The sequence below is a fragment of the Cydia fagiglandana genome, chromosome 2 (genome assembly GCF_963556715.1).
Source record: "Cydia fagiglandana chromosome 2, ilCydFagi1.1, whole genome shotgun sequence".
Taxonomy (NCBI): domain Eukaryota; kingdom Metazoa; phylum Arthropoda; class Insecta; order Lepidoptera; family Tortricidae; genus Cydia; species Cydia fagiglandana.
In genome coordinates this window covers 21,818,727-21,829,455 of record NC_085933.1, presented here as the reverse complement: position 1 = coordinate 21,829,455, position 10,729 = coordinate 21,818,727, and the positions used below count along the sequence as shown (strand labels likewise).

Sequence of the window (10,729 nt, the reverse complement as noted above, 5' to 3'; positions counted from 1 at the left end):
AATACGATGCCCCCAATCGATCAAAGAACGAAGGAGAAAATAATTGAATTGAAACGTAACACGTTCACTGTCCCAATCTGACATGGAAACTTTATGGCTTTGTAATAGAGGCTAGCCGTGGCCCCACGTGAGGAGCACGGGCAGTAAAGGTGTTAAACATATCAAACCTAGCAGTAAATATCAAATGGCATTCCGCACAGGAGTAATCTAAGTAACGCCCACTGCGGGTTGAAACCTACAACGTCCCGATAGAAAGTCGTACATAAGCTACATGTGTGTTATCTACAAAATTATATAAACTAATGCGAAATTAACATAAAACCAGAAGACACGAATTAATAATAGAAATGAGCCCAAAAAAAAAAGCTGTAATCTCTAGGTTCGTACGCCTGAGATTTGAACTCGCGGTCTCTGCTTTGAAAAGCAAACGCCTGTTAATGAGACCACAACGTACCTTGATAATTGGCTCTAAATTCGGCTTCAGTTAGCTTTCGCTACGTGTCATTCGTCTTGACGATTCTGTTATAAGAAATATTTTGCCAGTAAGTAGACAGAGAGGCTCCTATCAAATGGTTGAAGAGCAAAACGTGAGATAGATGTATGTGATGACAAGACTGTACTGCTTTCGATGATTGTCAAAACGCTTTACCTGAAATTAGCGTGGCTATCTTTCATTCAATATTCGATCATACTCGTATGCTTTAAAGTCTTATTTTCCATATTGTTCAGATATATTTGACACGTTGACCGCTTGGATACCATTGGTTTTTTGACAGCTAAGGTATCAATGACTTGTTGTAAGTGTAGAAATTAATGAATAGCGACTGTTAACATATTTGTGACACGTTGAGCGCTCACAAGTAAATACTACCATATATGACAGTCAACAACTTTTTGACAGTTTAAACGTTTACCTCTCTTTGAGCACCTGGAGTGCATAGCGACTTCTGCTGCTGACTGTACTTACACTCACTCGCTCACGAAGACTTTACCCAACTAACATTAGGCGCTAAATTTAAGGGTTAGAAGAGATTTATATGAGCGCCTATTTACTCTTTAGGTGTTGTTAGTACTCTAAAAATAGGAGTTATAGCCGGCTATAACCCCGTTTTAACCCCGGATTGGGCACAAATTTTATCACCATAAGATTTATAACAGTGCTACAGTAGGGTTAGCGGATAAAAAAAGAGACATAAGAGCGGTATAGTGGAGCTACAATAGTGTTAATTAATTCTTTAGGAGCTATATGGGTTGCATATAGGTGACTACAAACTGTTGTAGTAGAAGAGCGCTAAAGTAGTGCTGTAATAGCGTTGATTAACAACTTAGGATTTAAAAGGGTGCCAAATAAGCGACTACTAACTGTTTGAGTAGTAGTGTAGGGCTATATAGATGATACTTTCAGCTTTAGATGGTATATTAGCATTTAAAGTCAATATTTGTAACACTCAAGAAGGTAATTGCACATTTTTTCCTTAGCGCTGCCTGCTTTGGTTGCACATGTTTCCATTTTGTATTATTATTTGTAAGCTTGCACTGTGACAGCTTGAAGTGAAATGTAATGGCGGATAAATAAAAGCAAATAATTATTTTAGTTCACTGATGCCGGTGTTATCTGCGGATTTATGATGGCGAAATTAATTACACTGTCAATAACTATATGTATTACTAACAAAATTTTAAAGGGCCTCTGATCCTTTGCATATTTATCTGAATATAATATTTTTTAAATTGTGGTCCACCGTATTTAATTTTCGCAAAATTACACAATATACGTGAAGTCCGGTTTTAAATACAACAATACTAACATTATGTCTATATTGAGTAAAAGTATCGATTTTTATTAAGTATTTACGTTCTAATTAACAGTTTTTGTTTTGCTTATTGATTCATCGGTCATATTATCATGGCGCTATAGGCTTAGGTTGTAAGTAAGACTCTAAAAACACTATAAGATGTACTAAGGTATTGAATAACGCCCGTCTGCGACTACATGATCTATAAAAGTGACTCATAACTTCTCTTTTCGACTGTAAGTGAGACAAGAGAGTTAAGAAGCGATTGCGAGTAACGGAGCTATAAAAGAGTTTTTATCGCCTGTTTAGAACCTTAAGTGAAAATTGCAGCTGCATATTACTCATATAGATGTTAAGGTGGTAGAATTCACTTTGAGCTATAACACTAGCTGCTTAAGACCCATTATAGCGGCCAAAACGGCTACTGTGGATCTTAAAGCTATACATGGACCTCTTAAAGACCTTGATGTCACCAGAGCCTGTAAGCTTAGAGTATATAGCTATTCTACAGCCGTTATATGTCTTTAGGTGATAAAATAAGTGCTAAGTGTCGCCTAATTGTTTGTTGGGTAACGCTCTAAGGCCCACTTGCACCATCCCACTAACCCGCAGTTAAGCGGTTAAACCTAATAACCTAATGTCAAATTTGTACTGGTAACCATGGTAACTCCAGGTCTAACCGTTTATCCCCGGGTTAGTGGAATGGTGCAAGTGTGCCTAAAGGGTTAGGTATTTAATATCGTTTGACTGCCAAAGAGGATTACAGTGGCGCGTTATATAAAATAGGTGTGGATTTTAAAAGGTTAGGGAAAATAAATAAAATACGTTAAATATTTAAATCGATATTTATATATTTATTGTAATGCATACGGTAGCTCACAGCGACTACGAAACTAATGGAAGATATTACGTACACATACGTAGGCTTCGCTGCGTTTGTTGATTAAGGACTCCATTCTGGGTCCAATCATTCAAATTCATTCATTTTATATGCCTTTTATTAAACTTCTATCCTGCTTATAATTTCGATGCATTTAAGGACAGAGGGCCTACCGCGAACCACGTTCGACGTGTTGCCTCCCTGTCACACTTACGTACCAATTTACAAGTGCGACAGAGAGAGAACACGTCGGACGTGGTTCGCGGTAAGCCATCAGAGCCCCTGACTTTCATTGACAATCATCGGTGAATTTCAAATATTCAGGTAATGTAGGTATGAAAATCATTAAGAAAAAAACCGGTGAATTTGAGGTATTCTTTAAAATCTCTAACAACACAGTGAGGTGGCATTTGGCATCCTTATTTCGTTGCAATAATATGAATAAGATACATGTTCATATAATGTACTATGCTACACATTTCGACAGTTTTTAAATTATTCATGAGACAATTATTTCAAGCGAGTCAATGCAGTTAATTTATCTTTGCCCAAATTAGATTATAACCTAGACATACCTACTAGTTTCTATTGCACAATTCCCTTTATAGGCATTCAGATCAATTTTATTGCGCGGGCCATAGAACATATTCCGACTAAAATAGTGTGAGTACATTAAATTAGAATGTGTTCCGAGTTTCACGGGAGTTAAATAGTAAAAACTCAAATTAATCGATTATAATACCATACTCAGAAACTACAATTTTAAATACATATTGCGAATAGGTACACAATTGCAACGGCCGGAGTATATATAGAAGTATAAAATAAATAAATATTAGTATTACACAATTGTCACGTACTGTGAAAGGAACAAACGCAGCGCAGCCTATAAAACAATAATTTAATTTATAATATCCTATGTCGTGAATACAACAAGTATGGCGCACAACGAAGACGGCTCACGGACCGCTGACGACACTAGTTCTCCTAAATCCTTGTGCCACCCACCATACAAAATTATAGCTAAGAAAGTTTGAACCTAATTGTATTTTTAATTGGGTTGAATTTCATTTGTTCGAAATTTTTACGAGACCAAAGATATGTTAATGATGGTTGAAATTCTATTGAAACAGAGTAACAACGTACATAAGAGGGCACGAGGATAGTATTTTTAATTTTATACAACAGTTACTTAACAAGGGTTCTGAAAATTCGAGGGTGGAAGTTATGAAACGAGACTTGCCCGATGTTTTTAATAACAACAATTTTTATGACCTAGTTATGGTAGGTACGTTGAATACTATATTTTATCTACGACGGCAGAATGCGAGCATTATCTCTATAAAAATAGCGTTCTAATGCACATGGGCGTTTTCGGAAAAAAATATTTGGGTAAAATATCACTGTCCCACGACTTTGGTATACTTTTTTACCGTCAAATATTGTTTTAAAGTGTACTACATGTATACAAAAATTGTAAAGTGATTTATTATCTGAGTATTTATGGTAAAAAACTGATTAAATGGTACTTTATAGTAAAGAAAATGTACAAAAACTGAAGAAAGGGAGATGATTTTTGAGTGTCCCATGCACACTTTGCATACTTTGGATCCAAATATTATATATCTGCCTCCTTCTAGGCCCGAACCTGGTTGTTGTGTGATAAGATCGTACCAGCCAAAATCTATTAAAAACCTTATTTTTTAGCACCTAAAGTAAAAATATGCATTAAAGTTTAATTTATTGTTGTCCTTCAATATCGACGTAGTGGAAATTTCCACCAACGTCACGGAGTTTTTACCAACTTACTAGCAAAAATCTACTAATATCATACGGATTTTTACATGATCGTAACATTATGTTCCTATAATTACCCGGGGTTTAGGTTTTACAAGGCAATTGGGCTCGAAAAAAGCTAGTGTAGGTTGTGCGTCACGATGTGCAGAAATTTGTTTTCCACAACGAACTGAATTAAACTGAAGATAAGGAGCCAATTATTGACTAAATATTTATGAATTACGTTAGATTATTATGTGTTGTATGATATCAAATAATTATAATTAAGAAAATTCAAACGATCAGACCGCTATTTCGCTTTATTAACCAACCGGCATGCCTACGTCACATCCAAAACGTTACGTGATGTATTAGTGGAACAAAAAAACGTGACGTATGGAATGAAAATGCACGGTTTACATGCCGTCATTTTAAGTTGCCAAAATATAGTAGGTAGAGTGATATTAAAAAGACACAAATAATTTTATTCTAGCTATATTCTTCTAACTACTCGACCTACTAGTAATTACTTAGCACCAGTGGCGGCTCGACCTAAGAAACGCTGGCAGGCGCAGGTTATGCTTTCGACTGCAGCAGTATTGCAGTACGACAATACTGCTGACTGCAAATGTCAAAAAACTGGGCAGTAACATCTATTTTGATTTTGTAGCAGTAATGCAGTCGGCAGTATTGTCGTGCTGCAATACTGCTGCAGTCGAAAGCATAATTACTGCAGAAAATTTCAAAATCTGTTAAGTTAAACTATAATAATAGGTATTAATTACTAAATTATTTAATTTAGTACAACATTAAGTAGGTATTAAATTAAGTAGCTATTTTCCGCACATGTAAACCCTTCATGTAGTTCCTAAACGCGATATTATGGTCCATAACGTCACTTTGTCCTACTGTGGCTGTGATTGATTTTATTAGAATTTATATTAATTATTAGGATAATTGATACTGATTTCGATCTCATTTGCAAGAATAATATATGATAATTATTAAAAACAACTTTTTATAATACCTTTACCTTACGTTTTTTGTAACAAAATGATTGCAAAGCAACAATTAAAACGAAAAATGTGACGTATTGGAAAGACTTCTTTAAATAACTTTATTGTAACACTTAGTATTGCAGTTGTTATTCGTTTTTAGAAAATTAATATTGTTTTGTATTTCAATAAATAAAAACTGGTTCACTTAAAACACTCCGATCTTCACTTAAAACCTGCCTAAAACTTGTAACGTAATGGATCGTCACATTGGCTGTCATTCAGTTTAAAATGATTTATTAAGAATATAAATAATGTATATAGAAAGAAAGTAACATTTTCATAAAATATATAAATAGTAGACTAAATTCAACCCATTTTTAGTAAAAAAAAAATTTTTTTTGGTGTGTGGAATTCCATTACGTGACGGACTCTAATTCTAAAAACGCCCACATAAGAACACTGTTCTCTGTATTCTTATACAGTATTAGAACACTATCTAAAGGTATACTAAAAAGTTTAAATATACTTGTCAGTATTAATAGATTGCAGTGCTGGAGACGATAATAAATTCAGCATACAAATGTATTTATTATAACCTCCTAAGTCCCAAGGTCCTACCTATAGTACTTATTCAGTTCAATGAAATTTAAATCATATTCGATTGGAACAAAATTGTTTTTGCTTTGTTTCGTTAAATTTTTGAACAACGCAAAATCAACTCTATTTCTTACATCGTAGGTTCATTTGGCATTTTGCATTTGTATGACTGGGCCTTAGGAGGATAATGAAAACTAGTATCGTAGAAGCGGTGTGAGGCATACATAAAGTGGACTACATTATACACATTGGCACTCCAATTCAAGTCGGTGGGTACATGCGAGCCATCTCCATTGATTGCTCTGTCATTTCGCTATTTTAATTCTTCTTTCCGTTCTATTTTAATTTGAGATTTATTTTGTCTATAGGAAATCAATTGTATACATTTGTTCTATTTCATTATAACTGTTCTATGATAATGTATCTATATATATTGCAACCACACTTAACATTTTGTTTACGAATGTTGAAAATAACACTTACTTTAGGTACTCCTAACACTATATTACACTTCTCAATACCAACAGATCATTCGGGCTACGTTACTATCTATATTATGTGATAAACAGATTTACATTTACAAATAAATAGTGAGTCACTATAAAACACTTATATGTTTACCTAAAACTAAGTATTAATTTACCTATGAAATAATATCATTAATATTCAATTTAAATCTATTTTTAATAATAACAACTGCGGAAAGAAATAATGAAATAGCGTTAATACTAAAATTTCGATTACATTTTTATACGTTTAGCTACACATAGTAAAATCGCGTATATTTTGACAATACGTGTTTGGCAAGCACTTAGAAAAACGCTCGTTTTTTTAACGTTAGCCAACAAAGTGTTACTACGAAAATGCGTCTTGTTATTCAATAGACAAGAGTAAAAATCGAATAACAACGTCTCTATTCAAAATTACACAACAGTAAATGAAATTACCCTGTTTAGAAACATTGTATATCTTAAAAATTGTGTCCTCAGCCTTTTTCAATGATATCATTTTGTTTTTTTAATATTTTCAAAGAGGTTTGACAGAGAATATTCATCTGTATTCAAAGAAAAATTATTTTGAAAAATAAACGAAAACTAAAAGCCAGCCTTGCTTGAAATACTGATAATAATAACTAATTGCCCCGCTGCTGGCGGCACCCTAGGTTAGGTTTTTTATAATGTGTTTATATGTATTTTTTATTGTTTTGTAAGTGTTTTTATATTTTACTTTTATATTCATATTATAAAAACCCTAGCCTAAGAGAAATGATGAATAAAACTAATTAAAAATAGAATAGAAACTAAAAATATTGTTCATAACATATGTCAAAAATCATTACTCACAGTTATCCGAGCGCTTATAATTGACTACTGATCGACTAAGGTCACGAGTGAGATAAGCCCACCTCTTTCTAATTAGTACTGATCGGGAGAGGCAGATGACACTCTCGTGCACCAGATTTAGGTTTGCCAGACAGTTATGCTAGTCCCTGTGTTGTGCTGATGATCAGAGAATGATTGAATACCTAATAAATAGCTCATCCTCGCGAGCTATAGAGAAACGCCTGACGCCATACATATACCGTGGATCGTTCCTTTTAAATGTGTAGTAATGATTTTTGGCAACGAATACAACGGTCAATAGTTTTGACGCGCATTACAGATAACTATTATCTGTCAAAAGTTCACTAATTCGCTAAGGGGTCTCTATGCAATACAGGGTTTTGAAACGACGCAAGCGAAATCAAATTACTAGGAATCCGAACCTTAATACTAGGATTGGAATTTTATATTTGGACAAATAATCTTATACCAGATATATTCAAAGATTTTGTTATTTTGACGAAAAATGTAGGTAGAACTTCTGATAATTTTTTCTTAATTATCTATTGAAAGAACGAGAAAAAATTATTCGTTAGGTTAAATCTTTGAAATATTTTTTTTTATTAAATTTAGTTAGATGGCATCAAAGTTATCTACAGATCATTATTTTTGAAATACGGGGATAAAAATGAACATCGCCTACATTATTCGACAAAGTTACCACATTTAAATACTAGTTTATCATTATTGAAGAGATTTAGTTAAATACTGTAGATTAAATAATAACGTAATATTCGAGTAAAAGAAATGCAGTTTGAATGCTTAGGCATTCTTACAGATCAGTAAGTTTATAATTAATAGGATATAATTTTGGTAAACATTACACTACTCTTACAACTATGTAATATCTTATTAATTTTATGTTTCGCTTTTCAAATTTTAGTCAAGCTTATAATAATTTTCATTGTTTTTAAAATTTCATTAGAACGAGAATATGAGCCAGTGTTTTCATACAAATATGTCGTGTCTTCATTAAAATATACTGATTCTAAATCCTCACGTGCAATTATTTTGTTGTACAATATTCTCATCATCACGCAATGGTTTAGTCATTTTCATTACTTCCGAAATCAACGAAATTGTTGACATGATTTATAACGAGAACATGAACCTACATATACAGAACTTCAAGTTAATTTATAACTAATACTTGATAATTTCATAATACTATTGAGAGTAAAATAACCTTCATTTACGAGTATATATGAAAACACTGCCTCCATGTCCCGTTATAAGGAATTACTTTTATATATTAATTTTTATAATTTAATTTGCGTTCTGGAGTGTCGATGGCAACGCAATGGTGGGGTCTCGACTAATGTTAATTTAGGTATAATATCAATTACAGAATTATTCAATATACACATACACTAGGACACGACACAGCCTGCCTTCCTTCAGACGTAGATTCCGAATAGGGGTACATTAAAACATCATTTCTAATTCGGTATTTCACCATGCGAACAGTTAAAAACAAACTTATCATACTACCGTTTAAAAATATACATTAGTATTTTAAAATTAATAAAAGTTTTTGGCATTTGTTCGATAACACGATTTACAACGTATGTACAAGACGACACATGTCTTTATAATAAAAAGAACTTATACATGTCTTAATTTATGTTATTAATTTCATTGCGTAGTATGCAATGTATTATAAAGACTTTATATATAACACACGCACAGTCAGCCTCAAAAATAGCAAGTAATTTTAGCGATTTGTTACATCAGGTTTGTGGTTGGTCCACCAAATGAGCAGGATTACAATCACCACCACTTTTACTTCAGTAAAATTATCGGCTCACCCAAATGCGTTAGTGGCAAGGCGCTAAAATGACTACCTACAGATTCGAGGCTAACTCAACACATCTGACGTGTTCTGAAATGCATTAAAATGCGCAAAAGAGATTACTCTGAAAGTTATTAACTTAACAACTATTTCTTCTAATATTGAAGAACTTTGGAGCATTATCTTGTATGAGATAGCTGTCATGCAATATTTTATCTCCACTAATTATAAAGAATTATTTATGTTTCTGAGATGGCATAATAATAGTTTTCATTGTGACTTGCAAAGACAATAAGAATTGGATTCAATGCAATAGAGATGATGTCATACGTTAGGAAAGGAATAACACTACGTAAATATAATAAGAAATGATTTAGGCCAGAGAAATGATAGATTTCTCGTTCGATCTCATTTATATTTTAAATACAAAATGAATATACATATTTATTATTCGAGAACATGTTAACGAAAAACAGAGCTGAAATCCTCTGCTATAACAATGAAAGTCGTCTTTAAAAAAAATTTAAGTTTTTAGCGTACCTACTGACTCTCATCTCAAACAATAAGACATATTTTGAAAATAACCGTTAATGCCAATACAGTGCATGTGTACTATGGAAGGTTATGGAATGACAGCTTATATATCTACCCATACAATCCGAAAAGCAAATTATGGTTAAAATTTGACAATTGTTTGTGAAACATTATGCAGTGATAAAAACGAGTGACATTTATGATGCGCGGATGTCATGATCTAAAATTAAAAAGTGATGTTAAAACTACAGTGTTTAGTGATCTCAATGTAGCAACGATCTAAAAATGTTACGTATTTATTAAATAAGTCATTGAAGCGAATTGTATCGCTTTGTTTGAGTGACATGGAAAAATACGCTTATCTGAGCCCGCCTTGTGATCCCATGACCTCGTCAGAATGCAATATATTTTCGGCTCAAATGATTTAAGCAAAGGCTAACCGCAGAATGTGAAATACCTACATAATTATAATTAAATGTTATTTTATTCAAGTCACATTTTATTTCAAATCCAAGCTAAAGTAAGAATAGAAATAGAACACTTTAAAATTTCAACCGTTAGCAGTACTACCGGACTATAGGCCAAAGATCACCGCGGCGGACGCTCACAATACACACATTTTTAGAATAATATATCAATCTGTATGACAAGGAGATCGACCCGCCCCACACGCACGCACCTACTACAGACTTCACAGGTGTAAGGTTTCCTGGGAGACCGGTATTCGTGCCCGTCGCAACGGGTGCCCGTCTAAACAGTCGCAGATTAGACCGCCAACACTGAGACCACCTCGCGAAAAGATAATCAAGAATACAGATAGGAAATTAAAAGAATTCGTGCACCTTGCGAAATACCGAGAACGCTGTTCATTTGTTCGTCTTCACCGTCACGTAGCTCGGCTCCTCCCCCTCCCTCCCGTCCCGCCCCTCCCGCGCGCGCAGCAGCAGCGGCAGCCGCCGGTCCTGCACACACAC

At 33.8% G+C, this 10,729-nt stretch overlaps 1 protein-coding gene across 1 annotated transcript in view; it reads right to left on the bottom strand.

The window, feature by feature from the left end:
* Positions 1 to 2,627: 2,627 nt before the first annotated feature.
* The window catches only part of LOC134678662 (homer protein homolog 2), a 35,808-nt gene continuing 27,706 nt past the window's right edge, over positions 2,628 to 10,729 (bottom strand). Inside the window, exon 11 of the mRNA XM_063537310.1 lies at positions 2,628 to 10,717. The gene's annotated coding sequence lies outside the window, so the exon portion shown is untranslated. The remainder of the gene's footprint in view (positions 10,718 to 10,729) is intronic.